Source organism: Procambarus clarkii, chromosome 47, assembly GCF_040958095.1.
Source record: "Procambarus clarkii isolate CNS0578487 chromosome 47, FALCON_Pclarkii_2.0, whole genome shotgun sequence".
NCBI classification, from domain to species: Eukaryota; Metazoa; Arthropoda; class Malacostraca; order Decapoda; family Cambaridae; genus Procambarus; species Procambarus clarkii.
Genome location: NC_091196.1, coordinates 4,795,332 through 4,820,122, shown reverse-complemented (window position 1 = coordinate 4,820,122; position 24,791 = coordinate 4,795,332).

Genomic DNA, 24,791 nt, shown 5'->3' with positions numbered 1-24,791 from the left:
CCTGACCAACACCAGTCACCACACCTGACCAACAACAGTCACCACACCTGACCAACAACATTCACCACACCTGACCAACAACATTCACCACACCTGACCAACATCAGTCACCACACCTGACCAACACCAGTCACCACACCTGACCAACAACAGTCACCACACCTGACCAACAACAGTCACCACACCTGACCAACAACAGTCACTACACCTGACCAACAACAGTCACTACACCTGACCAACAACAGTCACCACACCTTAACAACACCAGTCACCACACCTGACCAACACCAGTCACCAGACCTGACCAACACCAGTCACCACACCTGACCAACACCAGTCACCACACCTGACCAACACCAGTCACCACACCTGACCAACACCAGTCACCACACCTGACCAACACCAGTCACCACACCTGACCAACAACAGTCACCACACCTGACCAACAACAGGACAGTCAACACACCTGACCAACAACAGGACAGTCACCACACCTGACCAACAACAGGACAGTCAACACACCTGACCAACAACAGGACAGTCAACACACCTGACCAACAACAGGACAGTCAACACACCTGACCAACAACAGGACAGTCACCACACCTGACCAACAACAGGACAGTCACCACACCTAACCAACAACAGGACAGTCAACACACCTGACCAGCAACAGGACAGTCAACACACCTGACCAACAACAGGACAGTCACCACACCTGACCAACACCAGTCACCACACCTGACCCACACCAGTCACCACACCTGACCAACACCAGTCACCACACCTTACCAACACCAGTCACCACACCTGACAAACACCAGTCACCACACCTGACCAACACCAGTCACCACACCTGACAAACACCAGTCACCACACCTGACAAACACCAGTCACCACACCTGACCAACAACAGTCACCACACCTGACCAACAACAGTCACCACACCTTACTAACACCAGTCACCACACCTGACCAACACCAGTCACCACACCTGACCAACATCAGTCACCACACCTGACCAACACCAGTCACCACACCTGACCAACACCAGTCACCACACCTGACCAACACCAGTCACCACACCTGACCAACACCAGTCACCACACCTGACCAACAACAGGACAGTCAACACACCTGACCAACAACAGGACAATCAACACACCTGACCAACAACAGGTCAATCAACACACCTGACCAACAACAGGACAATCAACACACCTGACCAACAACAGGACAGTCAACACACCTGACCAACAACAGGACAGTCAACACACCTGACCAACAACAGGACAGTCAACACACCTGACCAACAACAGGACAGTCAACACACCTGACCAACAACAGGCACCACACCTGACCAACAACAGTCAACACACCTGACCAACAACAGGACAATCAACACACCTGAACAACAACAGGAGAATCAACTCACCTGACCAACAACAGTCAACACACCTGACCAACAACAGTCAACACACCTGACCAACAACAGTCAACACACCTGACCAACAACCGGACAGTCACCACACCTGACCAACAACAGGACAGTCAACACACCTGACCAAAAACAGGACAGTCACCACACCTGACCAACAACAGGACAGTCAACACACCTGACAAACAACAGGACAGTCAACACACCTGACCAACAACAGGACAGTCACCACACCTGACCAACAACAGGACAGTCAACACACCTGACCAACAACAGGACAGTTAACACACCTGACCATCAACAGGACAGTCAACACACCTGACCAACAACAGGACAGTCAACACACCTGACCAACAACAGGACAGTCAACACACCTGACCAACAACAGGACAGTCACCACACCTGACCAACAACAGTCAACACACCTACCCAACAACAGTCACCCCACCTGACCAACAACAGTCAACACACCTGACCAACAACAGAACAGTCACCACACCTGACCAACAACAGGACAGTCAACACACCTGACCAACAACAGGACAGTCAACACACCTGACCAACAACAGTCAACACACCTGACCAACAACAGGACAGTCAACACACCTGACCAACAACAGGACAGTCAACACACCTGACCAACAACAGTCAACACACCTGACCAACAACAGGACAGTCAACACACCTGACCAACAACAGTCAACACACCTGACCATCAACAGGACAGTCACCACACCTGACCACCAACAACAGTCACCACACCTGACCAACAACAGAACAGTCACCACACCTGACCACCAACAACAGTCAACACACCTGACCAACAACAGTCAACACACCTGACCAACAACAGTCAACACACCTGACCAACAACAGGACAGTCAACACACCTGACCAACAACAGCCAACACACCTGACCAACAACAGTCAACACACCTGACCAACAACAGTCAACACACCTGACCAACAACAGTCAACACACCTGACCAACAACAGTCAACACACCTGACCAACAACAGGACAGTCAACACACCTGACCAACAACAGTCAACACACCTGACCAACAACAGGACAGTCAACACACCTGACCAACAACAGGACAGTCAACACACCTGACCAACAACAGGACAGTCAACACACCTGACCAACAACAGGACAGTCAACACACCTGACCAACAATAGGACAGTCAACACACCTGACCAACAACAGGACAGTCAACACACCTGACCAACAACAGTCAACACACCTGACCAACAACAGTCAACACACTTGACCAACAACAGGACAGTCAACACACCTGACCAACAACAGTCAAAACACCTGACCAACAACAGTCAACACACCTGACCAACAACAGTCAACACACCTGACCAACAACAGGACAGTCAACACACCTGACCAACAACAGGACAGTCAACACACCTGACCAACAACAGGACAGTCACCACACCTGACCAACAACAGGACAGTCAACACACCTGACCAACAACAGTCAACACACCTGACCAACAACAGGACAGTCACCACACCTGACCAACAACAGGACTGTCAACACACCTGACCAACAACAGGACAGTCAACACACCTGACCAACAACAGTCACCACACCTGACCAACAACTGGACAGTCAACACACCTGACCAACAACAGGACAGTCAACACACCTGACCAACAACAGGACAGTCACCACACCTGACCAACAACAGGACAGTCAACACACCTGACCAACAACAGGACAGTCACCACACCTGACCAACAACAGGACAGTCAACACACCTGACCAACAACAGGACAGTCACCACACCTGACCAACAACAGTCAACACACCTGACCAACAACAGGACAGTCAACACACCTGACCAACAACAGGACATTCAACACACCTGACCAACAACAGGACAGTCAACACACCTGACCAACAACAGTCAACACACCTGACCAACAACAGTCAACACACCTGACCAACAACAGTCAACCCACCTGACCAACAACAGTCACCACACCTGACCAACAACAGTCACCACACCTGACCAACAACAGGACAGTCAACACACCTGACCAACAACAGGACAGTCAACACACCTGACCAACAACAGGACAGTCAACACACCTGACCAACAACAGTCACCACACCTGACCAACAACAGGCACCACACCTGACCAACAACAGGCACCACACCTGACCAACAACAGGACAGTCAACACACCTGACCAACAACAGGACAGTCAACACACCTGACCAACAACAGGACAGTCAACACACCTGACCAACAACAGTCACCACACCTGACCAACAACAGGCACCACACCTGACCAACAACAGGCACCACACCTGACCAACAACAGGCACCACACCTGACCAACAACAGTCACCACACCTGACCAACAACAGGCACCACACCTGACCATCAACAGGCACCACACCTGACCAACAACACGCACCACAGCAGACCATCAACAGGCACCACACCTGACCAACAACAGGACAGTCAACACACCTGACCAACAACAGGACAGTCAACACACCTGACCAACAACAGGACAGTCACCACACCTGACCAACAACAGTCACCACACCTGACCAACAACAGTCAACACACCTGACCAACAACAGGCACCACACCTGACCAACAACAGTCAACACACCTGACCAACAACAGGACAGTCAACACACCTGACCAACAACAGTCAACACACCTGACCAACAACAGTCAACACACCTGACCAACAACAGGACAGTCAACACACCTGACCAACAACAGGACAGTCAACACATCTGACCAACAACAGGACAGTCAACACACCTGACCAACAACAGTCAACACACCTGACCAACAACAGGACAGTCAACACACCTGACCAACAACAGTCAACACACCTGACCAACAACAGTCAACACACCTGACCATCAACAGGACAGTCAACACACCTGACCAACAACAACACACCTGACCAACAACAGAACAGTCAACACACCCGACCAACAACAGGTCAACACACCTGACCAACAACAGGACAGTCAACACACCTGACCAACAACAGGACAGTCAACACACCTGACCAACAACAGTCAACACACCTGACCAACAACAGGACAGTCAACACACCTGACCAACAACAGGACAGTCAACACACCTGACCAACAACAGTCAACACACCTGACCAACCACAGGACAGTCAACACACCTGACCAACAACAGTCAACACACCTGACCATCAACAGGACAGTCAACACACCTGACCAACAACAGGACAGTCAACACACCTGACCAACAACAGGACAGTCAACACACCTGACCAACAACAGGACAGTCAACACACCTGACCAACAACAGTACAGTCAACACACCTGACCAACAACAGTCACCACACCTGACCAACAACAGTACAGTCAACACACCTGACCAACAACAGGACAGTCACCACACCTGACCAACAACAGGACAGTCAACACACCTGACCAACAACAGGACAGTCACCACACCTGACCAACAACAGGACAGTCAACACACCTGACCAACAACAGTACAGTCAACACACCTGACCAACAACAGTCACCACACCTGACCAACAACAGTACAGTCAACACACCTGACCAACAACAGGACAGTCACCACACCTGACCAACAACAGGACAGTCAACACACCTGACCAACAACAGGACAGTCACCACACCTGACCAACAACAGGACAGTCCAACAACAGTCAACCCACCTGACCAACAACAGTCACCACACCTGACCAACAACAGTCACCACACCTGACCAACAACAGGACAGTCAACACACCTGACCAACAACAGGACAGTCAACACACCTGACCAACAACAGGACAGTCAACACACCTGACCAACAACAGTCACCACACCTGACCAACAACAGGCACCACACCTGACCAACAACAGGCACCACACCTGACCAACAACAGGACAGTCAACACACCTGACCAACAACAGGACAGTCAACACACCTGACCAACAACAGGACAGTCAACACACCTGACCAACAACAGTCACCACACCTGACCAACAACAGGCACCACACCTGACCAACAACAGGCACCACACCTGACCAACAACAGGCACCACACCTGACCAACAACAGTCACCACACCTGACCAACAACAGGCACCACACCTGACCATCAACAGGCACCACACCTGACCAACAACACGCACCACAGCAGACCATCAACAGGCACCACACCTGACCAACAAATGGACAGTCAACACACCTGACCAACAACAGGACAGTCAACACACCTGACCAACAACAGGACAGTCACCACACCTGACCAACAACAGTCACCACACCTGACCAACAACAGTCAACACACCTGACCAACAACAGGCACCACACCTGACCAACAACAGTCAACACACCTGACCAACAACAGGACAGTCAACACACCTGACCAACAACAGTCAACACACCTGACCAACAACAGTCAACACACCTGACCAACAACAGGACAGTCACCATCCATCACTAACAACCCCACTACCCATCACTAACCACCTCACCACCCATTACTCACTGGCCACCCCACCACCCATCATTAACCACCCTACCACCCATCGCTCACTAACCGCCCCACTACCCATCACTCACTAACCACCCCACCACCCATCACTAACCACCCCACCACCCATCACTCACTAACCACCCCACCACCCATCACTCACTAACCACCCCACCACCCATCACTAACCACCTCACCACCCATCACTCACTAACGACCCCACCACCCACCACCCATCACTAACTAACGACCCCACCACTCACCACGCATCACTAACCACCCCACCACCTATCACTAACCACCCACCTCCTATCACTCACTAACCACCTCACCACTCATCACTAACCACCCCACCACCCATCACTAACCACTCACCACCCATCACTCTCTAACCACCTCACCACCCATCACTAACCACCCCACCACCCATCACTCACTAACTACCACACCACCCATCACTCACTAACCACCTCACCACCCATCACTCACTAACCACCCCACCACCTATCATTAGCCACCCCACCACCCATCACTAACCACCCCACCACCCATCACTAACCACCAACCACCCATCACTCACTAACCACCCCGCCACCCATCACTCACTAACCACCTCACCACCCATCACTCACTACCTACCCACCACCCATCACTCACTATCCACCTCACCACCCATCACTCTCTAACCACCCCACCACTCATCACTAACCACCTCACCACCCATCACTCACTAACCACACCACCCATCACTCACTAAGCACCCTACCACCCATCACTCACTAGCCACCTCACCACCCATCACTAACCACCCCACCACCCATCACTAACCACCTCACCACCCATCACTCACTAACCACCTCACCACCCATTACTAACCACCCCACCACCCATCACTAACCACCTCACCACCCAACACTCACTAACCACCTCACCACCCATCACTAACCACCCCACCACCCATCACTCACTAACCACCCCACCACCCATCACTAACCACCCCACCACCCATCACTAACCACCTCACCACCCATCACTCACTAACCACCCCACCACCCATCACTATCCACCCCACAACCCATCCCTAACCACCCCACCACCCATCACTAACCACCACACCACCCATCACTAACCACCTCACCACCCATCATTCACTAACAACCTCATCACCAAACACTAACCACCCCACTATCCATCACTAACAACCCCACTACCCATCACTAACCACCTCATCATCCATCACTCACTAACCACCTTACCACCCATCATTAACGACCCTACCACCCATCACTCACTAACCGCCCCACCACCCATCACTCACTAACCACCCCACCACCCATCACTAACCACCCCACCACCCTTCACTAACGACCCCACCACCCATCACTCACTAACCACCCCACCACCCATCACTCACTAACCACCCAACCATCCATCACTCACTAACCACCCCACCAACCATCACTAACCACCTCACCACCCATCACTCACTAACGACCCCACCACTCACCACTCATCACTAACCACGCCACCACCCATCACTAACCACTCACCACCCATCACTCTCTAACCACCTCACCACCCATCATTAACCACCCCACCACCCATCACTCACTAACCACCCCACCACCCATCACTCTCTATCCACCTCACCACCCATCACTCACTAACCACCCCACCACTCATCACTAACCACCTCACCACCCATCACTCACTAACCACACCACCCATCACTCACTAAGCACCCTACCACCCATCACTCACTAACCACCTCACCACCCATCACCAACCACCCCACCACCCATCACTAACCACCTCACCACCCATCACTCACTAACCACCTCACCACCCATTACTAACCACCCCACCACCCATCACTAACCACCTCACCACCCATCACTCACTAACCACCTCACCACTCATCACTAACCACCCCACCACCCGTCACTCACTAACCACCCCACCACCCATCACTAACCACCCCACCACCCATCAATAACCACCTCACCACCCATCACTTACTAACCACCCCACAACCCATCACTATCCACCCCACCACCCATCCCTAACCACCCTACCACCCATCACTAACCACCACACCACCCATCACTAACCACCTCACCACCCATCATTCACTATCCACCTCATCACCAATCACTAAACACCCCACTATCCATCACTAACAACCCCACTACCCATCACTAACCACCTCACCACCCATTACTCACTAACCACCCCACCACCCATCACTAACCACCTCATCATCCATCACTCACTAACCGCCCCACCACCCATCATTAACCACCCTACCACCCATCACTCACTAACCGCCCCACCACCCATCACTCACTAACCACCCCACCACCCATCACTCACTAACCACCCCACCGCCCATCACTCACTAACCACCCCACCACCCATCACTAACCAGCTCACCACCCATCACTCACTAACGACCCTACCACCCACCACCTATCACTCACTAACGACCCCACCACTCACCACTCATCACTAACCACCCCACCACCCATCACTAACCACTCACCACCCACCACTCTCTAACCACCTCACCACCTATCACTAACCACCCCAACACCCATAACTCACTAACCACCCTACCACCCATCACTCACTAACCACCTCACCACCCATCACTCACTAACCACCCCACCACCCATCATTAGCCACCCCACCACCCATCACTAACCACCCCACCACCCATCACTAACCACCCACTACCCAAAACTCACTAACCACCTCACTACCCATCACTAACAACCCCACCACCCATCACTAACCACCTCACCACCCATCACTCACTAACCACCTCACCACCCATAACTAACCACCCCACCACCCATCACTAACCACCTCACCACCTATCACTCACTAACCACTCCACTACCCATCACTCACTAACCACCTCACCAACCATCACTCTCTAACCACCTCACTACCAATCACTCACTAACCACCCCACCACCCATCACTCACTAACCACCCCACCACCCATCTCTCACTAACCACCCCACCACCCATCACTCACTAACCACCTCACCACCCATCACTCACTAACCACCAACCACCCATCACTCACTAACCACCTCACCACCCATCACTCACTAACCACCCCACCACCCATCACTCACTAACCACCCCACCACCCATCTCTCACTAACCACCCCACCACCTATCACTAACCACCGCACTACCCATCACTCACTAATCACACCACCCATCACTCACTAACCACCCTACCACCCATCACTCACTAACCACCTCACCACCCATCACTAACCACCCCACCACCCATCACTAAACACCCCACCACCCATCACTAACCACCCCACCACCCATCACTAACCACCCACCACCTATCACTCACTAACCACCTCACCACCCATCACTAACCACCCCATCACCCATCACTCTCTAACCACCCCACCACACATCACTCACTAACCACCTCACCACCCATCACTCACTAACCACCCCACCATCCATCACTAACCACCCCACCACCCATCACTAACCACCCCACCACCCATCATTAACCACCCCACCACCCATCACTCACTAACCACCTCACCACCCATCACTAACCACTCCACCACCCATCACTCACTAACCACCCCACCAACCACCACTCACTAACCACCCACCACCCATCACTCACTAACCACCTCACCACCCATCACTAACCACCCCATCACCCATCACTAACCACCTCACCACCCATCACCCACTAACCACCTCACCACCCATCACTAATCACCCCACCACCCATCACTAACCACCTCACCACCCATCACTCACTAACCACCTCACCACCCATCACTAACCACTCCATAACCCATCACTCAATAACCACCCCACCACCCATCACTCATTCTCATCCATGGGTGATGGGGAGGTTAGTGAGTGATGGGTGGTGACCCATCACTCACTAACCACCCCATCACCCATCACTCTCAAACCACCCCACCACCAATCACTCACTAACCACCCCGCGACCCATTACTCACTAACCACCTCACCACCCATCACTCACTACCCACACAGTCACACATCACTCACTATCCACCTCACCACCCATCACTCACTAACCACCCCACCACTCATCACTAACCACCGCACTACCCATCACTCACTAACCACACCACGCATCACTCACTAACCACCCTACCACCCATCACTCACTAACCACCTCACCACCCATCACTAACCACCCCACTACCCATCACTAACAACCTCACCACCCATCACTCAGTAACCACCCCACCACCCATCACTAACCACCCCACCACCCATAACTAACCACGTCACTACCCATCACTCACTAACCACCTCACCACCCATCACTAACCACCCCACCACCCATCACTCACTAACCACCCCACCACCCATTACAAACCACCCCACCACCCATTAATAACCACCTCACCACCCATCACTCCCTAACCAACCTACCACCTGTCACGTACCACCCCACCACCCATCCCTAACCACCCCACCACCCATCACTAACCACCCCACCACCCATCACTAACCACCCCACCACCCATCACTAACCACCCCACCACCCATCAATAACCACCTCACCACCCATCACTCCCTAACCACCCTACCACCCATCACTTACCACCCCACCACCCATCCCTAACGACCCCACCACCCATCACTAACCACCCCACCATCCATCACTAACAACCCCACTACCCATTACTAACCACCTCACCACCCCTCACTCACTACCCACCCCACCACCCATCACTAACCACCTCATCATCCATCACTCACTAACCACCCCACCACCCATCATTAACAACCCTACCACCCATCACTCACTTACCACCTCACCACCCATCACTCACTAACCACCCCACCATCCATCACTCACTAACCACCCTACCACCCATCACTAACCACCTCACCACCCATCATACACTAACCACCTCACCACCCATCACTAACCACTCCACCACCCATCACTCACTAACTACCCCACCACCCATCACTCACTAACCACCCCACCACCCATCACTCACTAACCACCCCATCACCCATCATTCACTAACCACCCACCACCCATCACTCACTAACCACCTCAGCACCCATCACAAACCACCCCACCACCCATCACTAACCACCTCACCACCCATCACTCACTAACCACCTCACCACCCAACACTCACTACCCACCCACCACCCATCACTCACTAACCACCCCGCCACCCATCACTCACTAACCACCTCACCACCCATCACTCACTACCCACCCACCACCCATCACTCACTATCCACCTCACCACCCATCACTCACTAACCACCCCACAACTCATCACTAACCACCTCACCACCCATCACTCACTAACCACACCACCCATCACTCACTAACCACCCTACCACCCATCACTCACTAATCACCTCACCACCCATCACTAACCACCCCACCCCCATCACTAACCACCTCACCACCCATCACTCACTAACCACCCCACCACCCATCACTAACCACCCCACCACCCATCACTAACGACCTCACCACCCATCACTCACTAACCACCTCACCACCCATCACTAACCACCCCACCCCCCATCACTCACTAACCACCCCATCACCCATCACTAACCACCCCACCACCCATCACTAACCACCTCACCACCCATCACTCACTAACCACCCCACCAACTATCACTAACCACCCCACCGCCCATCCCTAACCACCCCACCACCCATCACTAACCACCCCACCACTCATCACTAACCACCTCACCACCCATCACTCACTAACCACCTCATCACCCATCACTAACCACCCTACCACCCATCACTCACTAACCACCTCACCACCCATCACTAACCACCCCACCACCCATCACTAACCACCTCACCACCCATCACTCACTAACCACCCCACCACCCATCACTAACCACCCCACCACCCATCACTAACCAGCTCACCACCCATCACTCACTAACCACCTCACCACCCATCACTAACAACCCCACCCCCATCACTCACTATCCACCCCATCACCTATCACTAACCATCCCACCACCCATCGCTAACCACCTCACCACCTATCACTCACTAACCACCCCACAACTATCACTAACCACCCCACCACCCATCCCTAACCACCCCACCACCCATCACTAACCACCCCACCACCCATCAATAACCACCACACCACCCATCACTCACTAACCACCTCATCACCCATCACTAACCACCCCACCACCCATCACTAACAACCCCACCACCCATCACTAACCACCTCACCACCCATCACTCACTAACGACCACACCACCCATCACTAACCACCTCATCATCCATCACTCACTAACCACCCCACCACCCATCATTAACCACCCTACCACCCATCACTCACTAACCACCCCACCACCCATCACTAACCACCCCACTTACTATCACTCACTAACCACCCCACCACCCATCACTTACTAACCACCCCACCACCAATCACTAACAACCTCACCACCCATCACTCACTAACGACCCCACCACCCATAACCCATCACTCACTAACGACCCCACCACTCACCACCCATCACTAACCACCCCATCACCCATCACTAACCACCCACCACCCATTACTCACTAACCACCGCACCACTCATCACGAACCACCCCACCACCCATCACTAACCACTCACCACCCATCACTCTCTAACCACCTCAGCACCCATCACTAACCACCCCACCACCCATCACTCACTAGCCACCCCATCACCCATCACTCACTAACCACCTCACCACCCATCACTCACTAACCACCCCACCACCCATCACTAGCCACCCCACCACCCACCACTAACCACCCCACCACCTATCACTAACCACCTCACCACCTATCACTCACTAACCACCTCACCACCCATCACTCACTAACCACCCCACTACCCATCACTAACCACCCCACCACCCTTCACTAACCACCCCACCACCCATCACTCTCTTACCACCTCACCACCCATCACTCACTAACCACCCCACCAACCATCACTCACTAACCACCCACCACCCATCACTCACTAACCACCTCACCACCCATCACTCATTAACCACCCCACCACCCATCACTAACCACCCCACTACCCATCACTCACTAACCACCTCACCACCCATCACTAACCACCCCACCACCCATCACTCATTAACCACCCCACCAACCACCACTCACTAACCACCCACCACCCATCACTCACTAACCACCTCACCACCCATCACAAACCACCCCACCACCCATCACTAACCACCTCACCACCCATCACCCACTCACCACCTCACCACCCATCACTAACCACCCCACCACCCATCACTAACCTCCTCACCACCCATCATTCACTAACCACCTCACCACCATCACTAACCACTCCACCACCCATCACTCACTAACTACCCCACCACATATCACTCACTAACCACCCCACCACCCATCACTCACTAACCACCCCATCACCCATCACTCACAAACCACCCCACCACCCATCACTCACTAACCACCCCTCCACGCATCACTCACTAACCACCTCACCACCCATCACTCACTCCCCACCCACCACCCATCACTCACTATCCACCTAACCACCCATCACTCACTAACCACCCCACCACTCATCACTAACCACCTCACCACCCAATAGTCACTAACCACACCACCCATCACTCACTAACCACCCTACCACCCATCACTCACTAACAACCTCACCACCTATCACTAACCACCCCACCACCCATCACTAACCACCTCACCACCCATCACTCACTAACCACCCCACCACCCATCACTAACCACCCCACCACCCATCACTAACCACCTCACCACCCATCACTCACTAACCACCACATCACCCATCACAAACAACCCCACCACCCATCACTAACTAACCACCCCACCACACATCACTAACCACCCCACCACCCACCACTAACCACCTCACCACCCATCACTCACTAACCACCCCACCACCCATCAATAACCACCCCACCACCCATCACTAACCACCTCATCACCCATCACTCACTAACCACCTCACAACCCATCACTAACCACCCCACCACCCATCATTCACTAACGACCCCACTACCCACCACCCCTCACTAACCACCACACCACCCATCACTAACCACCCACCACCCATCACTCACTGACCACTTCACCACTCACCACTCATCACTAACCACCCCACCACCCATCACTAACCACCCACCACCCATCACTCACTAACCACCTCACCACCCATCACTAACCACCCCACCACCCATCACTCACTATCCACCCCACCACACATCACTCACTAACCACCTCACCACCCATCACTCACTAACCACCCCACCCTCCATCACTAACCACCCCACCACCCATCACTAACCACCTAACCACCCATCACTCACTAACCACCCCACCACACATCACTCACTAACCACCTCACCACCCATCACTCACTAACCACCTCACCACCCATCACTCACTAACCACCCCACCAACCATCACTCACTAACCACCCACCACCCATCACTCACTAACCACCTCACCACCCATCACTCACTAAAAACCCCACCACCCATCATTAACCACCCTACCCCACCACCCATCACTCACTAACCACCTCACCACCCATCACTAACCACCCCACCATTCATCACTCACTAACCACCCCACCAACCACTACTCACTAACCACCCACCACCCATCACTCACTAACCACCTCACCACAAATCACTAACCACCCCATCACCCATCACTAACCACCTCACCACCCATCACCCACTAACCACCTCACCACCCATCACTAACCACCCCATCACCCATCACTAACCACCTCACCACCCATCACCCACTAACCACCTCACCACCCATCACTAACCACCCCACCACCCATCACTAACCACCTCACCACCCATCACTCACTAACCACCTCACCACCCATCACTAACCACTCCACCACCCATCACTCAATAACCATCCACCAACCATCACTCACTAACCACCCACCACCCATCACTCACTAACCACCTCACCACCCATCACTCATTAACCACCCCACCATCCATCACTAACAACCCCACTACCCATTACTAACCACCTCACCACCCCTCACTCACTACCCACCCCACCACCCACCACTAACCACCTCATCATCCATCACTCACTAACCACCCCACCACCCATCATTAACAACCCTACCACCCATCACTCACTTACCACCTCACCACCCATCACTCACTAACCACCCCACCATCCATCACTCACTAAATACCCCACCACCCATCACTAACCACCTCACCACCCATCACTCACTAACGACCCCACCACTCACCACCCATCACTCACTAACTACCCCACCACTCACCACCCATCACTAACTACCCCAACACCCATCACTAACCACCCACCACCCATCACTCACTAACTACCTCACCACTCATCACTAACCACCCCACCACCCATCACTAACCACTCACCACCCATCACTCTCTAACCACCTCAGCACCCATCACTAACCACCCCACTACCCATCTCTCACTAACCACCCCATCACCCATCACTCACTAACCACCTCACCACCCATCACTCACTAACCACCCCACCACCCACCACTAACCACCCCACCACCCATCACTAACCACCTCACCACCTATCACTCACTAACCACCTCACCACCCGTCACTCACTAACCACCCCACCATCCATCACTAACCACCCCACCACCCATCACTAACCACCCCACCACCCATCACTAACCACCCACCACCCATCACTCACTAACCACCGCACCACTCATCACGAACCACCCCACCACCCATCACTAACCACTCACCACCCATCACTCTCTAACCACCTCAGCACCCATCACTAACCACCCCACCACCCATCACTCACTAGCCACCCCATCACCCATCACTCACTAACCACCTCACCACCCATCACTCACTAACCACCCCACCACCCATCACTAGCCACCCCACCACCCACCACTAACCACCCCACCACCTATCACTAACCACCTCACCACCTATCACTCACTAACCACCTCACCACCCATCACTTACTAACCACCCCACTATCCATCACTAACCACCCCACCACCCATCACTAACCACCCCACCACCCATCACTCTCTAACCACCTCACCACCCATCACTCACTAACCACCCCACCAACCATCACTCACTAACCACCCACCACCCATCACTCACTAACCACCTCACCACCCATCACTCATTAACCACCCCACCACCCATCACTAACCACCCCACTACCCATCACTCACTAACCACCTCACCACCCATCACTAACCACCCCACCACAAAACACTCATTAACCACCCCACCAACCACCACTCACTAACCACCCACCACCCATCACTCACTAACCACCTCACCACCCATCACAAACCACCCCACCACCCATCACTAACCACCTCACCACCCATCACCCACTCACCACCTCACCACCCATCACTAACCACCCCACCACCCATCACTAACCTCCTCACCACCCATCATTCACTAACCACCTCACCACCCATCACTAACCACTCCACCACCCATCACTCACTAACTACCCCACCACCCATCACTCACTAACCACCCCACCACCCATCACTCACTAACCACCCCATCACCCATCACTCACAAACCACCCCACCACCCATCACTCACTAACCACCCCTCCACGCATCGCTCACTAACCACCTCACCACCCATCACTCACTCCCCACCCACCACCCATCACTCACTATCCACCTAACCACCCATCACTCACTAACCACCCCACCACTCATCACTAACAACCTCACCACCCAATAGTCACTAACCACACCACCCATCACTCACTAACCACCCTACCACCCATCACTCACTAACCACCTCACCACCCATCACTCACTAACCACCCCACCACCCATCACTAACCACCCCACCACCCATCACTAACCACCTCACCACCCATCACTCACTAACCACCACATCACCCATCACAAACAACCCCACCACCCATCACTAACTAACCACCCCACCACACATCACTCACTAACCACCCCACCAACCATCACTCACTAACCACCCACCACCCATCACTCACTAACCACCTCACCACCCATCACTCATTAACCACCCCACCACCCATCACTAACCACCCCACTACCCATCACTCACTAACCACCTCACCACCCATCACTAACCACCCCACCACAAAACACTCATTAACCACCCCACCAACCACCACTCACTAACCACCCACCACCCATCACTCACTAACCACCTCACCACCCATCACAAACCACCCCACCACCCATCACTAACCACCTCACCACCCATCACCCACTCACCACCTCACCACCCATCACTAACCACCCCACCACCCATCACTAACCTCACCACCCATCATTCACTAACCACCTCACCACCCATCACTAACCACTCCACCACCCATCACTCACTAACTACCCCACCACCCATCACTCACTAACCACCCCACCACCCATCACTCACTAACCACCCCATCACCCATCACTCACAAACCACCCCACCACCCATCACTCACTAACCACCCCTCCACGCATCACTCACTAACCACCTCACCACCCATCACTCACTCCCCACCCACCACCCATCACTCACTATCCACCTAACCACCCATCACTCACTAACCACCCCACCACTCATCACTAACCACCTCACCACCCAATAGTCACTAACCACACCACCCATCACTCACTAACCACCCTACCACCCATCACTCACTAACCACATCACCACCCATCACTCACTAACCACCCCACCACCCATCACTAACCACCCCACCACCCATCACTAACCACCTCACCACCCATCACTCACTAACCACCACATCACCCATCACAAACAACCCCACCACCCATCACTAACTAACCACCCCACCACACATCACTAACCACCCCACCACCCACCACTAACCACCTCACCACCCATCACTCACTAACCACCCCACCACCCATCAATAACCACCCCACCACCCATCACTAACCACCTCATCACCCATCACTCACTAACCACCTCACAACCCATCACTAACCACCCCACCACCCATCATTCAATAACGACCCCACTACCCACCACCCCTCACTAACCACCACACCACCCATCACTAACCACCCACCACCCATCACTTACTGACCACTTCACCACTCACCACTCATCACTAACCACCCCACCACCCATCACTAACCACCCGCCACCCATCACTCACTAACCACCTCACCACCCATCACTAACCACCCCACCACCCATCACTCACTATCCACCCCACCACACATCACTCACTAACCACCTCACCACCCATCACTCACTAACCACCCCACCATCCATCACTAACCACCCCACCACCCATCACTAACCACCCCACCACCCATCACTCACTAACCACCCCACCACACATCACTCACTAACCACCTCACCACCCATCACTCACTAACCACCTCACCACCCATCACTCACTAACCACCCCACCAACCATCACTCACTAACCACCCACCACCCATCACTCACTAACCACCTCACCACCCATCACTCACTAAAAACCCCACCACCCATCATTAACCACCCTACCCCACCACCCATCACTCACTAACCACCTCACCACCCATCACTAACCACCCAACCATTCATCACTCACTAACCACCCCACCAACCACTACTCACTAACCACCCACCACCCATCACTCACTAACCACCTCACCACAAATCACTAACCACCCCATCACCCATCACTAACCACCTCACCACCCATCACCCACTAACCACCTCACCACCCATCACTAACCACCCCATCACCCATCACTAACCACCTCACCACCCATCACCCACTAACCACCTCACCACCCATCACTAACCACCCCACCACCCATCACTAACCACCTCACCACCCATCACTCACTAACCACCTCACCACCCATCACTAACCACTCCACCACCCATCACTCAATAACCATCCACCAACCATCATCTCACTAACCACCCACCACCCATCACTCACTAACCACCTCACCACCCATCACTCATTAACCACCCCACCATCCATCACTAACAACCCCACTACCCATTACTAACCACCTCACCACCCCTCACTCACTACCCACCCCACCACCCATCACTAACCACCTCATCATCCATCACTCACTAACCATTCCACCACCCATCATTAACAACCCTACCACCCATCACTCACTTACCACCTCACCACCCATCACTTACTAACCACCCCACCATCCATCACTCACTAACCACCCCACCACCCATCACTAACCACCTCACCACCCATCACTCACTAACGACCCCACCACTCACCACCCATCACTCACTAACGACCCCACCACTCACCACCCATCACTAACTACCCCAACACCCATCACTAACCACCCACCACCCATCACTCACTAACTACCTCACCACTCATCACTAACCACCCCACCACCCATCACTAACCACTCACCACCCATCACTCTCTAACCACCTCAGCACCCATCACTAACCACCCCACTACCCATCACTCACTAACCACCCCATCACCCATCACTCACTAACCACCTCACCACCCATCACTCACTAACCACCCCACCACCCACCACTAACCACCCCACCACCCATCACTAACCACCTCACCACCTATCACTCACTAACCACCTCACCACTCGTCACTCACTAACCACCCCACCATCCATCACTAACCACCCCACCACCCATCACTAACCACCCCACCACCCATCACTAACCACCCCACCACCCAAGACTCACTAACCACCTCACCACCCATCACTCACTAACCACCCCACCAACCATCACTCACTAACCACCCACCACCCATCACTGACTAACCACCTCACCACCCATCACTCATTAACCACCCCACCACTCATCACTAACCACCTACTACCCATCACTCACTAACCACCCCACCAACCACCACTCACTAACCACCCACCACCCATCACTTTCTAACAACCTCACCACCCATCACTAACCACTCCACCACCCATCACTAACCACCTCACCACCCATCACCCACTAATCATCTCACCACCCATCACTAACCACCTCATCATCCATCACTCACTAACCACCCCACCACCCATCTTTAACCACCCTACCACCCATCACTCACTAACCACCCCACCACCCATCACTAACCACCCCACTTACTATCACTCACTAACCATCCCACCACTCATCACTTACTAACCACCCCACCACCCATCACTAACAACCTCACCACCCATCACTCACTAACGACCCCACCACTCACCACCCATCACTAACCACCCCACCACCCATCACTAACCACCCACCACCAATCACTCACTAACCACCTCACCACTCATCACTAACCACCCCACCACCCATCACTAACCACTCATCACCCATCACTCTCTAACCACCTCAGCACCCATCACTAACCACCCCACCACCCATCACTCACTAGCCACCCCATCACCCATCACTAGCCACCCCAGGCGCCGGCGAGAAACAATGGACAGAGTTTCTTTCACCCTATGCCCCTGTTACCTAGCAGTAAAATAGGTACCTGGGTGTTAGTCAGCTGTCACGGGCTGCTTTCTGGGGGTGGAGGCCTGGTCGAGGACCGGGCCGCGGGGACACTAAAGCCCCGAAATCATCTCAAGATAACCTCAAGATAACCCCACCACCCACCACTAACCACCCCACCACCCACCACTAACCACCCCACCACCTATCACTAACCACCTCACCACCTATCACTAACCACCTCACCACCTATCACTAACCACCTCAACACCCATCACTCACTAACCACCCCACCATCCATCACTAACCACCCCACCATCCATCACTAACCACCCCACCACCCATCACTAACCACCCCACCACCCATCACTCACTAACCACCTCACCACCCATCACTCATTAACCACCCCACCACCCATCACTAACCACCCCACTACCCATCACTCACTAACCACCTCTCCACCCATCACTAACCACCCCACCACCCATCACTCACTAACCACCCGACCAACCACCATTCACTAACCACCCACCACCCATCACTCACTAACCACCTCACCACCCATCACAAACCACCCCACCACCCATCACTAACCACCTCACCACCCATCACCCACTCACCACCTCACCACCCATCACTAACCACCCCACCACCCATCACTAACCACCTCACCACGCATCATTCACTAACCACCTCACCACCCATCACTAACCACTCCACCACCCATCACTCACTAACCACCCCACCACCCATCACTCACTAACCACCCCACCACCCATCACTCACTAACCACCCCATCACCTATCACTCACAAACCACCCCACCACCCATCACTCACTAACCACCCACCCACGCATCACTCACTAACCACCTCACCACCCATAACTCACTACCCACCCACCACCCATCACTCACTATCCACCTCACCACCCATCACTCACTAACCACCCCACCACTCATCACTAACCACCTCACCACCCATCACTCACTAACGACACCACCCATCACTCACTAACCACCCTACCACCCATCACTCACTAACCACCTCACCACCCATCACTAACCACCCCACCACCCATCACTAACCACCTCACCACCCATCACTCACTAACCACCCCACCACCCATCACTAACCACCTCACCACCCATCACTCACTAACCACCACACCACCCATCACAAACCACCCCACCACCCATCACTCACTAACCACCCCACCACCCATCACTCACTAACCACCCCACCACCCACCACTAACCACCTCACCACCTATCACTCACTAACCATCCCACCACCCATCAATAACCACCCCACCACCCATCACTAACCACCTCACCACCCATCACTCACTAACCACCTCACCACCCATCACTAACCACCCCACCACCCATCACTCACTAACGACCCCACCACCCACCACCCCTCACTAACCACCACACCACCCATCACTAACCACCCATCAGCCATCACTCACTAACCACTTCACCACTCACTAACCACCTCACCACGCATCACTGACCACCCATCACTCACTAACCACCCCACCACACATCACTCACTAACCACCTCACCACCCATCACTCACTAACCACCCCACCATCCATCACTAACCACCCCACCACCCATCACTAACCACTCCACCACCCACCACTCACTAACCACCCCACCACACATCACTCACTAACCACCTCACCACCCATCACTCACTAACCACCTCACCACCCATCACTCACTAACCACCCCACCAACCATCACTCACTAACCATCCACCACACATCACTCACTAACCACCTCACCACCTATCACTCACTAAAAACCCCACCACCCATCATTAACCACCCCACCACCCATCACTCACTAACCACCTCACCACCCATCACTAACCACCCCACCATTCATCACTCACTAACCACCCCACCAACCACTACTCACTAACCACCCACCACCCATCACTCACTTACCACCTCACCACCCATCACTAACCACCCCATCACCCATCACTAACCACCTCACCACCCATCACCCACTAACCACCTCACCACCCATCACTAACCACGTCACCACCCATCACTAACCACCTCACCATCCATCACTCACTAACCATCTCACCACCCATCACTAACCACTCCACCACCCATCACTCAATAACAACCCCACCAACCATCACTCACCACCCACCACCCATCACTCACTAACCACCTCACCACCCATCACTCATTAACCACCCCACCACCCATCACTAACCACTCCACTACCCATCACTCACAAACCACCTCACCACCCATTACTAACCACCCCACCACGTATCACTCACTAACCACCCCACCAACCACCACTCACTAACCAACCACCACCCATCACTCACTAACCACCTCAGCACCCATCACAAACCACCCCACCACCCATCACTAACCACCTCACCACCCATCTCCCACTCACCACCTCACCACCCATCACTAACCACCCCACCACCCATCACTAACCACCTCACCACCCATCACTCACTAACCACCTCACCACCCATCACTAACCACTCCACCACCCATCACTCACTAACCACCCCACCACCCATCACTCACTAACCACCCCACCACCCATCACTCACTAACCACCCCATCACCCATCACTCACAAACCACCCCACCACCCATCACTCACTAACCACCCCGCTACGCATCACTCACTAACTACCTCACCACCCATCACTCACTACCCACGCACCACCCATCACTCACTATCCACCTCACCACCCATCACTCACTAACCACCCCACTACTCATCACTAACCACCTCACCACCCATCACTCACTAACCACAGCACCCATCACTCACTAACCACCCTACCACCCATCACTCACTAACCACCTCACCACCCATCACTAACCACCCCACCACCCATCACTAACCACCTCACCACCCATCACTCACTAACCACCCCACCACCCATCACTAACCACCCCACCACCCATCACTAACCACCTCACCACCCATCACTCACTAACCACCACACCACCCATCACAAACCACCCCACCACCCATCAATCACTAACCACACCACCACCCATCACTAACCACCCCACCACCCATCACTAACCACCTCACCACCCATCACTCACTAACCACCCCACCACCCATCAATAACCAACCCACCACCCATCACTAACCACCTCACCACCCATCACTCACTAACCATCTCACCACCCATCACTAACCACCCCACCACCCATCACTCACTAACGACCCCACCACCCACCACCCACCACCCCTCACTAACCACCACACCACCCATCACTAACCACCCACCACCCATCACTCACTAACCACTTCACCACTCACCACTCATCACTAACCACCCCACCACCCATCACTAACCACCCACCACCCATCACTCACTAACCACCTCACCACCCATCACTAACCACCCCACCACCGATCACTCACTTACCACCCCACCACACATCACTCACTAACCACCTCACCACCCATCACTCACTAACCACCCCACCATCCATCACTAACCACCCCACCACCTATCACTAACCATCCCACTACCCATCACTCACTAACCACCCCACCACACATCACTCACTAACCACCTCACCACACATCACTCACTAACCACCTCACCACCCATCACTCACTAACCACCCCACCAACCATCACTCACTAACCACCCACCACTCATCACCCACTAACCACCTCACCAGCCATCACTCACTGACCACCCCACCACCCATCATTAACCACCCCACCACCCATCATTCACTAACCACCTCACTACCCATCACTATCCACCCCACCACCCATCACTCACTAACCACCCCACCAACCACCACTCAATAACCACCCACCACCCATCACTCACTAACCACCTCACCACCCATCACTAACCACCCCATCACCCATCACTAACCACCTCACCACCCATCACCCACTAACCACCTCACCACCCATCACTAACCACCCCACCACCCATCACTAACCACCTCACCACCCATCACTCACTAACCACCTCACCACCCATCACTAACCACTCCACCACCCATCACTCAATAACCACCCCTCCACCCATCACTCATTCTCATCCATGGGTGATAGGGTGGTTAGTGAGTGATGGGTGGTGACCCATCACTCACTAACCACTCCACCACCCATCACTCTCAAACCACCCCGCCACCCATTACTCACTAACCACCTCACCACCCATCACTCACTAACCACCCCACCACACATCACTCACTTACCATCTCACCACCCATCTCTCACTAACCACCCCACCATCCG